Raw genomic sequence first — 17,548 nt, forward strand, 5'->3', positions numbered from 1 at the left:
CCTTTTTGCTCTTAAGTTATGCCAAACAGAATGATTGTAAGGTTACTCCCTCTTTCTGTGTTGGTCAATTGAATTGCTTTCCCTGGCTAATGATGGCCACAGCCGCCTTCTGTCATAAGCCGATACTGCTGGCTATGGAGAATCATAGAATGGTTTGGGTTGGCATAGACTTCAAAGCCCATCCAGTTCCACCCCCTTGCCATGGGCAGGGACACCTCCCACTGGATCAGGGTGCTCAAAGCCCCATCCAACCTGGCCTTGAACACCTTCAGGCATGGGGCAGCCACGACTTCTCAGGGCAACCTGGGCCAGTGCCTCCCCAACCTCTCAGCAAGGTACTGGAATGTCTGTTGCATCAGGCATTTTGAGTTTTATTATTCTGTTTATGGTAGAGCTTTCATTACCATTTAGACTCGTGTTCTTAATTTCAGATAAGGAACATGCACATGAAAAGCAAATAGACTGGACTGGTTTGGAAGAGTTTTAAGGCATTTAATTTGATTCAGTGGTCACTCTTTTAAGGACGGTTATTTAAAATCAGCAAAACCATAGCAACAGCTTATGCTCCAGAGAAAAGGACACAGTAGGCTAGCATTATCGTAATATTTGTTGCCCTTTTCCTGACCATGAAACTAATATCTCAAATTGAGTATTGTTTGGTTAATGGGAGATTTACAGCGCAGGTTGTCAGAAAGTGGAACTGGTACAGATTTAAGCAAATTGACCTCCTCTGCATTAGCCAGCTGAGCTTTGACTTGACCTTCAGAGGGAGAAGACATCTCTAAATTTTCAAAGGCAGAAGTCAACTTACTTTGCATCTGAATAGTTTTGCAGGTGAAATGAGTTGGAACAGGTTTCCAAGTGTTGTGCACAGGAAGCAAGCAGCGTAAAGCATATCGGCAAAAGTACACATTAATATTCCAGGCGGATGTGTGTTCCTTTCCATTTAAACTGCATAAAAAAATCCCTGATGTCAAATGTTGATGTGAAAAAAATGCTTTTTGCCACCTGTATATGCAACAAAATCTTTGGAAACTGGGCAATCAATACTTTTCACAACAAAAACTGATCCTTGTTTCTTAAACTTATGATACTTCTGCTAGTGCTTTAGCAGAGCTGAAGCTGCAATGCTAGCAAAATTGACACTCAGTGTTTAGTCTCTCCTATATCTTTAAAAGATAACTTTAAAAAGTTATGCAAAAAGAATGTAGACTGTCTGATGTACTTCTTGAGAGGGAAATCTATTGATGCTTTTCATAATTGGGTGTATATAGATGGCACAATAAATGGCAGAAACATCTTGAGAATTAATTATCATGGAATCATACATTGTCCTGTCACAGGACAACCCCAACAGTCACGCCTTGTGTCTGAGGGTGTTGGCCAAATGCTTCTGGAGTATTTTCAGGCTTGGCACTGCGACTGCTTCCCTGGGAAGCTGTTCCAGTGCTCCACCACCCTCTGGGGAACAACCTTTTCCTAATGTCCAATGTAATCCTCTTCTGGCACATCTTCCTGCCATTACCTCAGTCCTATCATCAGTCACCAGAGAGAAGAAATCAGTACCTGCTCCTCCTCCTCCCCTTGTGAGGAAGCTGTAGACCATGATGAGGTCTCCCCTCAGTCTCCTCCAGGCTGAGCAGACCAATTTCTTATAGTGGAGGTGATGCAAAATGTGTCAACTGCTGGATCGGGGCCTTTGTAATCAGTGTAACCTTTCTGCAAAATTTTGTATAGGTACTTCTGCATTGTAGTTCCCTGAGAACCCGTTTATAGTTACCTGACAGATACTTTTGAGTTAAAATGTTCTATTTTTGCCTGTTTATTTTTTGGCATGTGAAGACAAAATATGAATTATTTTTGCTGTGAGATCATTAGAGACTACTTTTAGACTTATCCCTTCAAAATTATCAAAACCCATATCTGAAGTTCACAAGCTCAATATTCCTTATGCTGTTTCTCAGGAGCTGAAGGTCTCTACTAATTTTGGGAAAGAGCTTTGTGGCAGAAGGAGAAAGAGTTAGTTACAAAGGCAGGGTACGAAGTGCTCTCCAGGTATATTTATATAGAGTGTTAGCTTTGTAGTAACTGTATGTTGTCAGCTTTTAAAGGTGTAATTTATTGTATTTTGGATGTGGCGCTGTGTAATTGTAAACAGTTTAAAGTGTATTTGACCTGTATAAAATATTCAGAAAAACATGGACTGTGAGAGTCCAGTGGACTAAAGCTCTAGGGTGTCTGACTTTGGAAATATGAGTCTTCATCTGTTGAAGATAATGGCATTTGTAGATGTTTGTAGAGATGCCAAGAATTCCTCCCCAACCAAATGCCTGTAGCTGATTTGGCTCTTCGGCTAAAGAAGCAGCGTAAGAGTCGCTGAAGTGAAGGGAAAGTGCGGTAGTGCAAAAAGCAGCCTAGTCTGAGAAACTGAGATCAAAGGGTCCCCCGTGGCTTCTAATCCTGGCTCTGACTTCAACTTCCATTCAATTAGACTCAAATCACCAAGGCCTACATTTCAAAGTGGCTACTAATTTTTCAGAGTTATTTTTTGGCTATCTGGCTTTGAGATACGTAGGATTATTTGTCTGTTGTGCATCTCTGTCTTTCATGAACTATGTGGTATTATGGATGCTCAGTACCTTTACAAATCCAGTAATATCTTCTTTCACAAGGCTAAAGATTGAAATACTCTAAACCTGTGCTGCTATTATCAGGTCCTTCAGTGTGTATCTTTTTCATATTTTTTGGTTGAAATATACCTCCAAAAGACTGAAGGTTCATCCTGAACAACTTCCTGAACAAATTCAAACCGAGAATTTTTCTTTGACAAAGATCTACCTACATTGCCAAAACCCCAAAGTCTGTTGTAATGTGGAAAGAGAAGTGTGATAGCCCAGCTAAAATGCAGGTTGCAGGAATTTTCAGTCATCTCAGAAGTATTTAATTTTCAGAAGTTCAGCCCAGCAGTGCTGCGTGGTTAATTTCTGCCTTGGGTATTGCAATCTACATTTGTGGGGAATCAAAGTGGTAGTTTTCACTTTTTGTCGCAGCGTGGTTGATTTATTGAGGCATTAGAAGTGGTTAATGACTATCAAGGTACGAACATTTTGTGGTTGGAATGTAGAAGTAAGCAGTCAGCACTGGGTAGCTCAAATGTTTTCTTGCAAACTGCCTTGTTTAAATAGAATCACCTGTTTCTGTCAAGTAAATGCCAAGCATTTAATTTTACTTGAATATGGAACTCTTGGCCAGTATGAAAGTTACTCTCTTTGCATCAACAGGGTTTGAAAGTTTTCTCAACTTGTACATGCAGTTGTCTCCTGCATCCTTTCTAGATTGAATTGCTGTGATAGAATAAGCACATTTGAAGAGTGGCCTGGGAAAGGGCTGTACTGAGCTCTTTCAGATCAAAAAAGAAAGAAAAAGCAAAAACAGAACTAGAAAACCCAATGAAAATCATTAAGGTCTGTGTAGACTACAGATCTGGGTTTTGCCATAGCCCTGTCAAGACTTGGACTGTGTCTTCTAACAGCTTCTGAGGGGTGTACTGAATCACGAGCATTGCATCTGGTGGTAAAAGCTCTGGCTCTGGTGCAAAGTGCTCAGATCTGTGAGCAATTTAGTTCTGTAGCAAATCTTCATGGGACAAGTGTGTGTGGGATGTGGATCAGTGTTAGCAGATGTATTTTCTCAATTGTTTTTTTTTTGCTCTTAAGAAATGACAGCTGCCTTACATTCAAGGCTGTCTTGTGTTCAGACCGATGGAACTGTCTGTCTCTCTCTGTCTTTTCCTTCTCCACCAGAGAAAGGCTTAAAGGTCACTGAGCTTTTCAGTCTAGTACTCAATGGGTTGATTCTTCGTTGTACAAGATGTAACAAATACTCCATGCTTCAAAAGTAACCTTCTGGATAGCCTCCACGCCTGCTTTCTGACACACACTTGTGGACCCTATTAACTGGAGAGGATGTTTGATAATTTCTGTGTGATGATGGTAGAGCTTCTTGAAATTATGACTTTGGCTTAATTTTACACTGGTGATTGAAAGCTGTGCTGGTGATACTAGAGCTCTGCAACTTCCTTGTGGTCCAAGAACTTGGAATCTTCTTCAGGAAAATAAGTCTTCCACAAAGATGTGCCTCTGCTGGAAGAAGTTGCTTCTAGGGTGCTTTTGAAAAACAGCCCTTGCTTTACAGGTAGCATGTAGATATGCTGCTGTTTTACACCTCATAAACACACACTTGTAAGCTGTCTTTGGAGCTGCTGTCATCAACCTTTTTATTTCAGAACAAATGGCTTAAAGCAATTAACTTTTTGTGAGACTTGACTTAGCATTTGTATGAACGCAGTGATAGGTAGGAACCAGTTTAAAGTCAAGAAGTAATACAGTCAAAGCCACTGTATTTCTTGTACATGGCATAGCCTTTCTGGTAGTACAAAACTGAAGAGCCTGCTGTCAATTCAAAATGCACTCGTTCTGCCGAAGTTCCAGGATGGTTATAATGAAGGTAGAAAGAATCTTTTCTCAGCTTTTAGTTCAGCTGTCTCACCAGGCTTGCTTGAGCTGCAGGCAAAGTAGTTATTTGCCTAGAGCAGCAGAGAAATAGGGAAGGTAACATCATGGCTTTAGGCGTGTGAGCCAGGCACCTTCTCCTGTTATCACTTCTCTCTGTTATGCCAATACTGTTTTTGCTCTCAGATTATCTCACTGGCTGAATTCTAGCAGCTTTTCTCAACTTCTTTTTAGATCAAATGTTGCTGATTCTGCTTCAGCTGTGAAGAATGATATGTACATCAGAAGGCTTGTCCAGTTTTCCTAACTATATCCCTTGGATTAGTTATTGCCTGTACCATTCTTTGCTCTGCTTAGAGTGTTTTCTTGCCTATTGTGTATCCTTGAGTTTACAACAACTCAGTTGCCTCTTGATATAATAGCAGCCTTGAAGAGGTGGGGTTCATCTGTTTTGTTGGATTGATTTTCTCTGCGGCTGTCTATTTGAGAGCAGTTTCCTTGGGTTTAGGTTTTCTGGGAAAGCTTTGCTACTTGGTAGGTTTTGCTTGCTAGGGAATGTGAGGTCAGGAATCAAGTGTTCCTAAATCAAAGTGTGGTGCCCTTGGGCACAAGGTGCTTTGTTCGAGTAATTAAAAACACAAGTAAATTTTTGTAAGGGGTTTTGTCTCACTAACAACTGCATTGCTTGGTTGAATTACACTCTTGAGCTTTTAGAGTTTCAAGAGTTTCACATTTTCTCACTGTTATGGTTTTAGATATATCTTGTAGCAACCCTGAGTGGTGATCTGCACCAAGGTTTTCATAAAATTTCTCCTTGGTGAAGCACTGCTACAGGTAGTAAAGATGAGAACTGTGGTGTAGAAAAGGCATCAGCCTTTTTACCACTGTGTCATCTACCGCTTGTCAGACTGACCCCATAGTGGTGATATTCTGGCAGCTGACAGCATCTTGTTGGTTTTTATTACCCACATTGTTGGTCCTGTTGGGAGTGGTGCACTGGTGGAGAGATTTCAAAGGGAGATTTCAAAGGAAAGGCTGTTGTGAGCAAGCTGAAATACAGTGTTAATCTGCAGCATAGCAGACAGTACTGCTGAAGAGAAATGCCTCCTGCTTTTAAGGACAGTACAGCAAATTTATATCCTTGAAAAAGGAAATGGTAATTTAAATGTCTGTATTTGGTGAGTGATTGCTGGACCAAACCATGAAATCCGTATCTGCTGCTCTTTCTGTGTGTTCACACTTGTAGCAGCCTACTCAATTGTCAAGGACCGCATCAGGTTTCTCAAAGTTTGCACCAGACGGAGAAGGTGGGTGTTTGTTCAATCAGGCCGTTCACCTCTGTTTGGATTTGTCAACAAATATGAGCAGGTCTGTTCGTATCCATAAACTTAAATGTAAAGCATTGGCTTCTTCAAGTGACACTTGAGTGTTCGTAGGCGTTGGTGGAACTACAAGGTGGCAAAAGATGCAGTTAATTGGTAATGATTAAAGCTGTCTGAAACTCGATTCCCTGAGTTTTCAGAACACATAATTGTTCAGTGTAATCCAGAGCGGCACTGCTCTTTCATCTCTATGAGGAGATCAGAAAAAAGAGATTTACAGCTTAGGTTGCCCCAAGCCACAAATAGCTGACTTAATTTTCCTTTCCAAGGGAATTTAAAGATTGTTGTTGTGACTGGTTCTTGGTGGATTATGTGTTATTTTGAGGTCACCTGTGAGTTTTTGTTAAATAATTGATTGACTAAAATTAATTATTCTGTCAGGGCTGCAATGGAGGTAAGATTGAGGACACTGATAAATAGAAAAGCTAAAGCAAGTCTTATAAATGCACTTACATCTTGGGGTTTTTTTTTTTTAATTTAAATAAATGAAGCAGAATACCTGTATCTTTTATGGTGTTTTGTGTCTTGATATTTCCCTCTGCATAGCTAGAATATTTTTTTTCTTTGGAGGTCCCTTTCTATGAAGAGAAAATTCAGCTTTCATATGATGGAGTAGTACTTAGCAGTTAGATATGTTTCCTGCATATCCTAAACATCTGAACTCAAATTCTCTTTCTCTGTTTTTCCTTAGATAAGCCCTTTAGTTCACAGTCATGGACTAATTTAAATTAAAGCTACAGATTAAGTGAACAAAGTGCAGACAAAACACACAAGATTAACGATTGATTTAGCGCTAGAAGTGATACTGGAAAAGCAGAAACATTGTATGAGTTATATCTTTTAGACTGACCTTCGTTTAAAAAGGGGAGAGGGGAGAAAGACCATGAGGGACCTTTCAGCTCGTTATCCTTCTCTAAAATATGCCTGGTCAACTGAATTTTTTTTTGATGCGTGGCGAGTGCATTGTTATTGGCTGTTAAAGGAGATGGGTGTCAGTACTGTATGGCGGAAAGGAATATTCTGTGTTCTGCAGGTGTTTTTACAGTTCTGAGGTTGTGTGACAAGTGCAGAGGGGCTACATGCTATTAATTTTTTCTTGAATAATTTTGGAGATACCTTAGGTTTTAGATGAGAATCAGTTTTAATTTCACTGTGGAATGCAAGGCAGTGATTTAAAGGCAGGATGAAACTGTTCGTCTAAAGCCTTTAGGTCTTTTCAAACTTTCTGGTAAATGTGAATATGTTTGTTCTCTTCTAAAAATAATTCTTTTGGGGGACAGGATCAGTGGAAAGGCTGTATTTAAAGAGTGCTGCTCTCTTATCTTACTTTATGTGAAGGTTCTTATTAAACAAATAGTTCTGTTCTCTTAGGAAGAATGATATCAACAGCCATGGCTGCCTTTGTGAGTTTCAGTTCTGTGACTGGTTTAGAGATAACTTTATTAAATCTTAACAGTTTTTCCTAGCTTGCAGCAACAACTAAACCTCGCAAAATCTTTTAATATGCCCAATATACCTCTGAAAGCATAAATTGGTGAATTAGGAAGTTCATCAGATGTGCCTATTTTACCGATTACCGACTGTTCTCCTTTAATAATGTGAGATAGGAGGTCCCTAGAAGTACAGATCCATTTTAGTAACACGTATCATTCAAAACAAGCCGTGTTAAAAGTGTAATACTGCCCAGGCATTACCACGATGGCAGACGATCACATACATGTTATCTTTCTTAATAAAGCTGCTTTGCAGCTGCAAAAACAAAAGTTTAAAGGGTAATAAAATGTTTTCTCGTACAAGTCAGTGTGTTTTTATGATTAGAGTGTGACCCACTTTCCCCTTGAGAGTCTCAGTATATGTGTGGGCAAGGGTTCACGGAACACAGTAGTGATCTTTCCCATACTTATGAGTAGAAGGTGCCAGACTTTTCTTCAGTTCATACTCCAGCAGCAGGGGAAAACAGTTGATTCATGTCTTGGTTCCTGAAGATATAGCGGCCTTTATATCATGTAATTGTCTTTTTTCTTTTCATTTTTTTTGTCTATTCAGTTCATCCTTATTGCATCATTTTGGTGTTTATGAAGCAATAGTTTAAATTTAGGAGGACAAGACCTAATGCATTGATCAGATCTATTCCATGAGATCTTGAGTCAGGTCTACACAGAATACTGTGCTCTAAAATGTAATAATTTCTTTTCCTGTGAGATTTTTAATTTATTATATACCTCTCTCCTTGAATTATTATTTGGCCACAGTACTATAATCCTTTATTTGTTATCTATTATTTTAATTTATGCTTTGTTTAAAAATTAGAAAAAAAGAAAAAAGTTGATCCAATCTGGCACTAAAAGAAAATCTTTATTGTATAAATCTACTGTATTCTTATTTATTTTAACAGTATTAAATAGTTGGTTTGTAAGTAACTACAGCCAGTAAACCTCCAAAATTTGTTTCTGCAAATTGCATTCATTGACAGAATCATAAACAGAACAATAATTTGGTCCAGTGGATGTTTGAACTAAATTGAAATTGCTATGTAATTTATCCATAAGTAAGTTTTGAGCGTGTGTTAATGAAAAAGGGCTGCTTATTTTGAAAAACAAGCATAAAAACTGAGTGCAAATGCCCCGTTATATGTGACTCTTAATATTAGAACTTATATTTAAAAGCAAATCAAATGCTGTGAAAAATATTTAAAACTGAGGTTTACTCTTTCACGTTTATTGCTGCTCAGCAGGTCTTATTAAAAGCCTTGTAGACTGCTCATTGTCACCCTGAGATACATTGCATAAATATTTATCTGTAGATAAGGCTGTGTTTCTTGAAATCCAACATGTGTCTGGGTTACGTTAGCAATGTTTTAAGTTTGCTTTATTTTTAAATCTAAACTGGAAGCAGTGAGAGACACTTCTGAAAATTTAAACACAGAGAGAACGTTTTAATTTTTAAGTACATTAATTGTGGTTTTGAAGAGAGGCCGTGGTCTTGGCCTGGTTTGCGTTTCCAGCAACTATTTCACACATGCGCTTTTATTTGCACTGCGTTTTTTATTCTTGTACATTCTGTTATAACAAGTATCTTGGCTAAAACTGGTCTGATTTGAGTACTTCTTCAGACAGCTGGTGTTGGAGAATTAGCAGATGTGTCAGTCAACGGAAGTGGATATGTAGTTAGCAGAGCCTGAGCACACTGTTTGCCTTGCACAGACCTTTTACGTTATCTGATCCCAGCCAGTTCCAGACTGGAGACTCAAGAAACTCCACTGAGGACAGGTATTGAAATCATCTGCCCCTGGGTAAAGCTTCTACTTAACCTCATCACTTATTTGTTGAAAAGCTTACGTTCTCTTGGAGTCTGATCCAGCTCTGTGTGTGTGTATTCAAGTTTGTTGGTCGTGTGCTCAGTGTCTGTGCAAGAGAGACTGTAGTTTAACAGTAATTTGATAGAAAGGAACTAATGTTAGAGTCCCCACTAAAGTTAATATGCTTAGAGAAACAAATTACAGGTTTACATAATTTCCTGTCATTCTTGGGTGTCTCTCTGTTGTTTAGTGACACTTAAGAAGCTTCACAAACCAATTATATCACCTTCTGGGGAAATACCTAGATTTTTGACAGGTTTTTTTCTTCATGTAGGTAGGGATGAACTGGCTGGGATGAGTCACTGCAAATGTGACTCAGATGTATTTCTTTATCTTCAGATGGAGCTTTGGGGTTTGTCATAACTGAGCAATCAGCTCACCTTACAAACTTCAGAGTGATCTTCTGCCTTTTAAAATCCAGGGATGTTAATTTTTTGAACTGTCATGTTGAGCATCTGAAATTATTTCTTGGGCCTTTACATATATCTGTTATAAGATCATTCCAATTCCTATCCTTGCCTCTTAATTTTCATCTGTTTTCTCAGTTCTGTTACCTGTTATTTTTGCTATGGGTTTTGTCATAAATTCTCAATCTGGAGCTGTAAGTCTGTCATTCTTCTCTGAAATGAGACCAAGATGCTGTTATAAAACAGCAAAAACTTTAATGCAAGATGAACCTGTTTAATGTTCACTGATTCATTTAAGAAATGGAGTTACTCCAAATGTAGAGCCAAAATGGTGTAGTATCTGAACAAGCAAGTTAAAGGACTGTTTTGTAAATCAGTGCCCTCTTTTAATGCCTGGATGTGTTTGGCCCATTTCCTGTAGGGTTTAATACCACTTTTTCAAAGATGGCACTAAATAAACTGGGATGGGAAATTTGCTTTAATATTGCTGTCAGTGTTACACTACTGAAAAATGCCATCCAGCATGTCAATGAGAAGATACTAAACATATTCATGTGACGTCAATTAGTGTTTTGCTGGGGAAACCTTGTGATCTATGCCCTGAGGTGTAAATTACAAGACTTAGTCAAGTGGTAGATGTGGTTAAGAGTGTTAACAAAGTGGGCCTTCAGGGTGAGTACAGCTCATGCAGCAAACTACAATTACCAGTTGCAAAGCTCTGAGCTCTTTGTGGATGGTTTGTTCTTATTCCCTTCCCGCCCCCTGAAAATACTGGAGGCTGAACCACAATATCTTTTTATAATATCTCAAGAATTTTTCTTACTATTCATCATCTTTAGTTTGAATTGAAGATTACAGCAAAGCGTTAGATTTTCACTTATAAAGAAGAGCTGTGAGGACAATCCAGAGGATTATTAAAGTACATAGAAGTAGTGCTGATGACCTCTGCACATCTAGATTTGGATCTGTGTCTGTTTGCTTCCAAAAACCTTTTTGGGGGGGATTTTCTGTCATCTTAAATGTATCATTTCACTGCATTGTTTGGTGGTTATACACTCACAGTCATTCCTAATTATTTTCTTTTGCATAATCTTCAGTCCATACAGTTAATGCTTCATAATTTTGCCTGTGCTATTTGACCATTTTGTATATAAGCATTTCATACTAGGATCTTGATATCTTTTGGGCATTAGCAATAACAGCAAAATAAAATGCTTCACATGAGTATTAGCAAAGGGAATGTATATCTACTCCCCTCTAGGGAGAATTTTCTCAGCATGAGATAAGCAAGCTTCTCTCTCTCTTCTATTGCATTCTTCTTTAGGGTAGCTGCTGCAAGCACCACAGCTTTAGATGCATGTGGAAACTGAGACATTATTTGCTGTAGTGTTTAAAAATCTACAGCTCTTGATACTTCTGTAACACAACTGTAGCAACAGAGTGAAGTGGGGGCAGCAGTCTAAGCCACTGGGCCCAAGTGTTTGAAGGGAAGACCAAAGGGACTGAACTTGCTGAGGCCACAGAGTATTCGTTACTGGTATATGAGGTTGCAGGCTTGATGTTGTGCTTAAGTGTTCAGTAGCAGCTCCAAGCTCAGACTGGGTATGAGAGGCGCATTTAGAGAATTAACAGCAAAGGTCAGTGGTTTGATGAACTGTTACTTTGATAAGTGTCATGCCTATCTTTTAACATCTAGAATAAGGTAGGTAGACAGCCCACTGCTTTACATTGTCAAAACAATTTGTTTTTACAAAGTAGCGTAGACTCTACCAGTGCTTTCTGTTTCTAGCATGCGAAGCTACTGTGGTAATTGTCTGTAAAAGTGAAATAGTTACAAGTGGCTACCATATGGAAGTATGGTAGAGATTATGGAGTATAATGTGTGCATATATTATGATATTAGCTTGCAGATGGTTCTTCAATAACATATTTCTTAATAAACCAAATGCACTGAGACTTAAGAAGGAAAATAGCTTTATATGTTTTGGATTCTAGGCTTATATGTTGGGCATCTCCAGTTTTGCATGTTTCTCTTTAGCTTGTGAGTAAGTAGTAGGTGTGTTTTGACAGCTGTATTTTCCTTACATTCTACTTCCTAGTTCTGAGCTGGTTCTGAGTAGGAAGACGTCTTCCTTCTGAGATGATAACAAGACCAGTGCTGACTGTCAGGAATCTCAAACTTCTGCTTGTTTTACCTGACATTACTAACTGGCGGTCACCCTTCTGCAGAAGATTATTCGTACTTTACCTTTATTCTCTACCATTTGCCAGATTAGCTTTTCTTGTATTCCAATCTGAATATTTTCTGATGTTGTGATTATCTTCGCGCAACCTTCTCAGTTGCTTATAACTCCTAACTCTGCTTGCCTTCAGACAGAATGAGTAGATGATGATTGAAAAACAAGGAAGACGATACCAGTTCTCTGCCTGTTACTTTCATGCCATGGTGAAGGCTGTAACTTTATTGGGGAAATGAGAGCACTAAATTAAACGTACTCAACATCTGTTTCTCAGGAGACACTTGAACAGTGTGGAAGTGGTGCTTTTCCTCTGTGGTACTAACAGGGTCTAATCCCGTGACCGTGTCTCTGTCAGTAGCAATTATCCAGCTTTTGGTTTACCCATTCCAGGGACTTAAAGGAATGGGAGAATGGGTCTTTGAACTGACAGGCTAACTAGCTTTACAACACTGAAGAGCAGAATTAATTCAACAATTCTGGAATCTCTCCCTCTGCTCTGTGTTGTTATGTCTTCCATTTCACAGACATTGTTTTTTCTCTCTCTCTCTCTCCCACCCACTTTCTCCACACTCCCTTCTCCCTCCCTTTTCCCTGTCCCCCCATCTAATTTTAGATTAATTACTTGCATAAAAAATCATTGGAAGTACTCTTAGAATTGATTTTTTCCCCCAATTACTGAAATAACCAAACAGTTAGGCTGGATGCATTCCTCGGCTGGAGACGGGTTTGCCAACTAGAAGAGTGTTTTTTTCTTTTTTTATTTGGGTGTAACTGAAGGGGTTAACATGAACTGGTAACAATACCATTATTGAATTACCAAAGAAAAAAAGCCTACATAAATAATTTCTACAAAAGAAGTTATTTCCACATGGGTTGCAACTCCCTCCTGTAATTTTTAGTATCTTGCCATTGTCACATTTCACAAGGCATTTCTTTACATTGAGAAGAGCCTGAGAAGGATAAATTCAAGAACATGTCCTAATAATAGTGATGAGAAATGGTTTGGGTTTTTTTCAAAATTTAGCAATCTAATTTTTGTCATCTGACTTTTTTCAAAAAAAACCCCAAACCCACACAAACCAAACCAAAAAAAAAAATCAAAACCCAAACATCTTGAAAAACTTATTAAAAGAAGCTTTTTGAGTATTCAGTGGCTGCTTCTCTGAAGACGTTAATGGAATTTTGAGATAAAGCATATCTGAGATCTCTTTAGGACTGTGCTGCTCAGGAGTGATACCGTCATTACCAAAGTAACACAGATTTCCTTTTCTCAGCTTTCCATGACAATGGAAATTTCCATGGTGATGATATTTTCTAGCAAAGGTGACTGTTCCACAATGAGATAGAAGTAAAAGATAATCTGACCAAAATAACAATTATGATAGCCCAAGTTGTAGGTGTGTGGTAAACAATCTCAGAAAAAGAGAGCAAATTTTGAACAGTGGTTGAATTGGTGAGGTGATTTTATGAAGACCTGGGATACAAAGATATTGGACAGACTTATAAAACCCTGAATGCCTTGCAGTGAGATATCAGATAGGTGTGATTGAGTAGGAAAGGATGTAAGGTATGCTTGATTTTGATCCTGGGAGCTGTTATCACTAAGGTTAGTTTCATTAACTTATTCTCCTACCCGTATTTCCACGAAGACTACTGAATATTTCTGTTGGAAAGCTTCACCTGGTTACTGGATCTCTGCCCAAGATTTGATCTCTGTCCAAGTGGTCTAACAGAAAACAATGGTTGTGAAAAGTGAAAGGTTGTCACCTTGATTGTCATGTACCTTTTATATGTCCTGCAAATAACTTCTCTTCCAGGACCATTTTGTCATGCTGAATCGTTTGTTTGTTGCGTCACGCAGAACTGAGTTTAACTTTCTGGGTTTCCAACACATTATTAGCAGCGTGCTGACAGGATCTGTGCCTCTAAAGCTTGTGAGGTTCATTGTGCATAACTAAAATAACCTAAAAAACCTATTCTTACAGTGTTATCTTGTGCTTACATTAAAGAAAGACTGGGAAAGATTTTTAAAAGCCACCCGCCCCTTCTCTGTGGTGTAGGCACATTGGTAACTCATACCTAAACATGTAGATAGAGCTCTCTGGTGGATTTCAATGTAGTAAAGGTTTTGTATCTCTTAAAGTTTGATACTGGCCTAGACAGGCTGAGAGAGTTGGGGTTGTTCAGCCTGGATAAGAAAAGGCTGCAGGGAGACCTTAGAGCAGCCTCCCAGTACTGAAAGGGGCTCGAGGAAAGCTGGGGAGGGACAAGGGGGAATGGTTTTAAGTGAAAGAAGGGAGATTGACATGAGGTCTTAGGCAGAAATGTCTTTTTGTAAGGGTGGTGAGGCACTGGCACAGGATGCCCAGAGAAGTGTTCACTGCCCCCTTCCTGGAGGTGTTCAACGCCAGCTTGATGGGGCTTTGAGCAACCTGATCCAGTGGGAGGTGACCTTGCTCATGACAGGGGATTGGAACTGGATAGGTTTTGAGGTCCCTTGCGGCCCAAACCATTCCATGATTCTATGACTCCTCTTTCTGGTCATGTTTTTGAAGGTCAGGTTATTCAGCAATGAATAATTTTGTTTTACTATTTAAAATGTTTTTAATCACAAATTTGGTCATTCTGTCATTCAGTTCCTGCCTTGGGGTTTTATTGTCTTACTCTTCACTATTCAAAAACTTTTTAAGAAAGCAACTTTTGGTATATCACAATAACAAGGAAAGCTGTTCTTAAACAAAAGTGATGCACCTTTGAGTTACTGCCACAATAACCTTTAAGTCTCAGAGTATTAACATGGACAGTCATTTATGCATTAGTGCAGCCAAATAAGCAAAGCCCTAATGGACTGCTCATCCCACAGTGTTACACAATCAACGACAATTTAATTGTAACGTGGTACTTGTAAATTAAAAAAGAAAAAAACAAACCACTGTTTTTGTGGGGGAACTATAACTGGAAAACATTTCTGTGATGAAGACTAAAGGAAAACACTCCAATCACAATTAGTGAACTGTAATTTGTGCTTGTTTGTTTTTCAGTGTGACACATCCTTTGTGAGTGTTTATAAATTATTCTAGGTGTTGGCTTTATAAACTTTGGCTATAGAATAATCTTGTGTTGAATGTATTAACTGTTAAATCCCTTCTAACCCTTTTCCAGTATGAATTTAATGGATGAAGCAATAAATCAGGCCAGATAGTACCATTGACTCAACTACTGCATGGGTGAAAGGCTGTGGGTGTAGTCTTCTTGTACTTCAGAAAAGCCTTTGACACAGTTTCTCACAGCATTCTGCTTCAGAAACTGTCAGCCTCTGGCCTGGACAGGTGCACACTCTTCTGGGTTGAAAACTGGTTGGATGGCCGGGCCCAGAGAGTGGTGGTCAATGGAGTTAACTCCAGCTGGAGGCCAGTTACAAGTGGGGTTCCTCAGGGCTCAGTACTGGGTCCAGCTCTGTTCAATGTCTTTATCAATGACGTGGATGAAGGCATTGAGTGCATCTACAGCAAGTTTGCAGATGATACTGAGCTGGGTGGAAGTGTGGATCTGATGGAGGATAGGGAGGCTCTGCAAAGGGATCTGAACAGGCTGGACCGCTGGGCTCAGACCAATGGGATGAGGTTTAACAAGGCCAAGTGCCGGGTCCTGCCCTTGGGGCATAACAACCCTATGCAGTGCTACAGACTAAGAGAAGTCTGTCTAGAAAGCTGCCTGGAGGAGAAGGACCTGGGGGTATTGGTTGACAGCCGACTGGACATGAGCCAGCAGTGTGCCCAGGTGGCCAAGAAGGCCAATGGCATCTTGGCTTGTATCAGAAACGTCGTGACCAGCAGGTCCAGGGAGGTTATTCTCCCTCTGTACTCGGCACTGGTGAGACCGCACCTTGAATACTGTGTTCAGTTCTGGGTCCCTCACCACAAGAAAGAATGTTGGGGCTCTGGAGCGTGTCCAGAGAAGAGCAACGAAGCTGGTGAGGGGGCTGGAGAACAAGTTGTACGAGGAGCGGCTGAGGGATCTGGGGTTGTTTAGCCTGGAGAAGAGGAGGCTGAGGGGAGACCTTATTGCTCTCTACAACTACCTGAAAGGAGGTTGTGGAGAGGAGGGAGCTGGCCTTATCTCCCAAGTGACAGGGGACAGGACAAGGGGGAATGGCCTCAAGCTCCGCCAGGGGAGGTTCAGACTTGACATCAGGAAAAGGGTCACGGAAGGGGTCATCGGGCACTGGAATAGGCTGCCCAGGGAGGGGGTTGAGTCACCTTCCCTGGAGGTGTTTAGGGGATGGGTGGACGAGGTGCTAAGGGGTATGGTTTAGGGAGTGTTAGGAATGGTTGGACCCAATGACCCAGTGGGTCCCTTCCAACCTAGTCATTCTATGATTCTATGATTCTGTGATTGTATATCAAAATTTTTTAATGAGTTCTTTGACTCAGTGAAATTGAAGAGCTCTCTTCTTATATCTCTTATTTTGTTTATCATCAGTTTAAACCAGAATTTTTGATATAAAAAGTAATAAGTTATCCATTTGAAGTACAAAAACATTATTGAACAGTCTTTTTGAAGCTGGACCTTATGGAAGGGGGAGTCCACAGCAAGGATGATATGAGGCTATTGCCTCTATCTGTTTTTCTAATGACAAGTTGCGGTTTTCTCTGTCAGTTCTTTCCCAAGGTTTGTGAATTTTATGTTAAGCATTTTTTCTTGTTGTTTATGGTTCTTTGCGGTTTTTTTTTGTTGTTATTTTGTTTTGTTGATTTTTTTTTTAAAAATATGCTGTTTAAGTAAAGCTTCCTCTTCCTAACACTTGAGTGGGAACTTGTCTGCAAAAGTATTGGCAGCTGAGCTTGGATATGTAAGACAGACAAAAGCTTGAAAATAAGAACACATATATATTTTAAAGAAAAAAGAAAACAGACTCCAAAACTTGTCTTGATGCTATGCTGTATATTGAATGAATTATTAACCTCTGTGACTACAGTTCCTGCTTCAGCACTGTTAAATTTTATCGTGTTAACCTTTTGCTGGAAATGTGAATATGCTAAATTCCATATAAAATTTCGGAGACGAGGGAAAAAACTTACAAAACAGTAGCAAGTATATTTTATGAAAATCATATTTCCATAGCAAATAATTAAATCTCTTTTTTTATTGACTTGTTTTTCGTAGCTCCCACGGGCTTTGGTCTATAGTGTAAACATCTACCTTGTAAATGCGTAGGCTATTTTTAGCTAGCTTTGTGTTTGTAGGAAAGAAGGTCTGAAGCTGAGAAATAGCATCCTTATTTTCTTTCATCAATTACAATTATTTCCTCTTGAACCTATTCTTCTCTTTTCCTATCCTTTAAGTATTCCGTATTAGAATGTCTTTATCAGCTTGATTAAAATGGTTAAAAATTAGTATTCATGCAGGATTGTTCTGCAAATTTGCTTTTAAAATAAAAGCCTTGATGCGCATGTTATCCTGGAACATCCTTGTCTGTCATCTGATGTGTAGTGCTGAAGGATCTCAAGAAGAGTATGGTCCAGAAACAGGACAGTTAGTAAAGAGCTGACTGAAGTTCTTGTGTTGCTTTCCAGCAAAGATGTGATGCAAATCACATGTTAAAAAATGCCTTTCAAGCCAAAGTCTTCTAGAAAGTTAGAGTTTTTCA

General features: G+C 39.3%; 1 protein-coding gene across 1 annotated transcript in view; it reads left to right on the top strand.

Moving 5' to 3' along the window:
* LRMDA (leucine rich melanocyte differentiation associated) overlaps positions 1-17,548 on the top strand; it is a 602,786-nt gene that overhangs the window by 414,936 nt on the left and 170,302 nt on the right. The gene's annotated exons all lie outside the window — the stretch shown is intronic.

The sequence above is a fragment of the Cuculus canorus genome, chromosome 7, assembly GCF_017976375.1.
Source record: "Cuculus canorus isolate bCucCan1 chromosome 7, bCucCan1.pri, whole genome shotgun sequence".
Classification (NCBI taxonomy): Eukaryota; Metazoa; Chordata; class Aves; order Cuculiformes; family Cuculidae; genus Cuculus; species Cuculus canorus.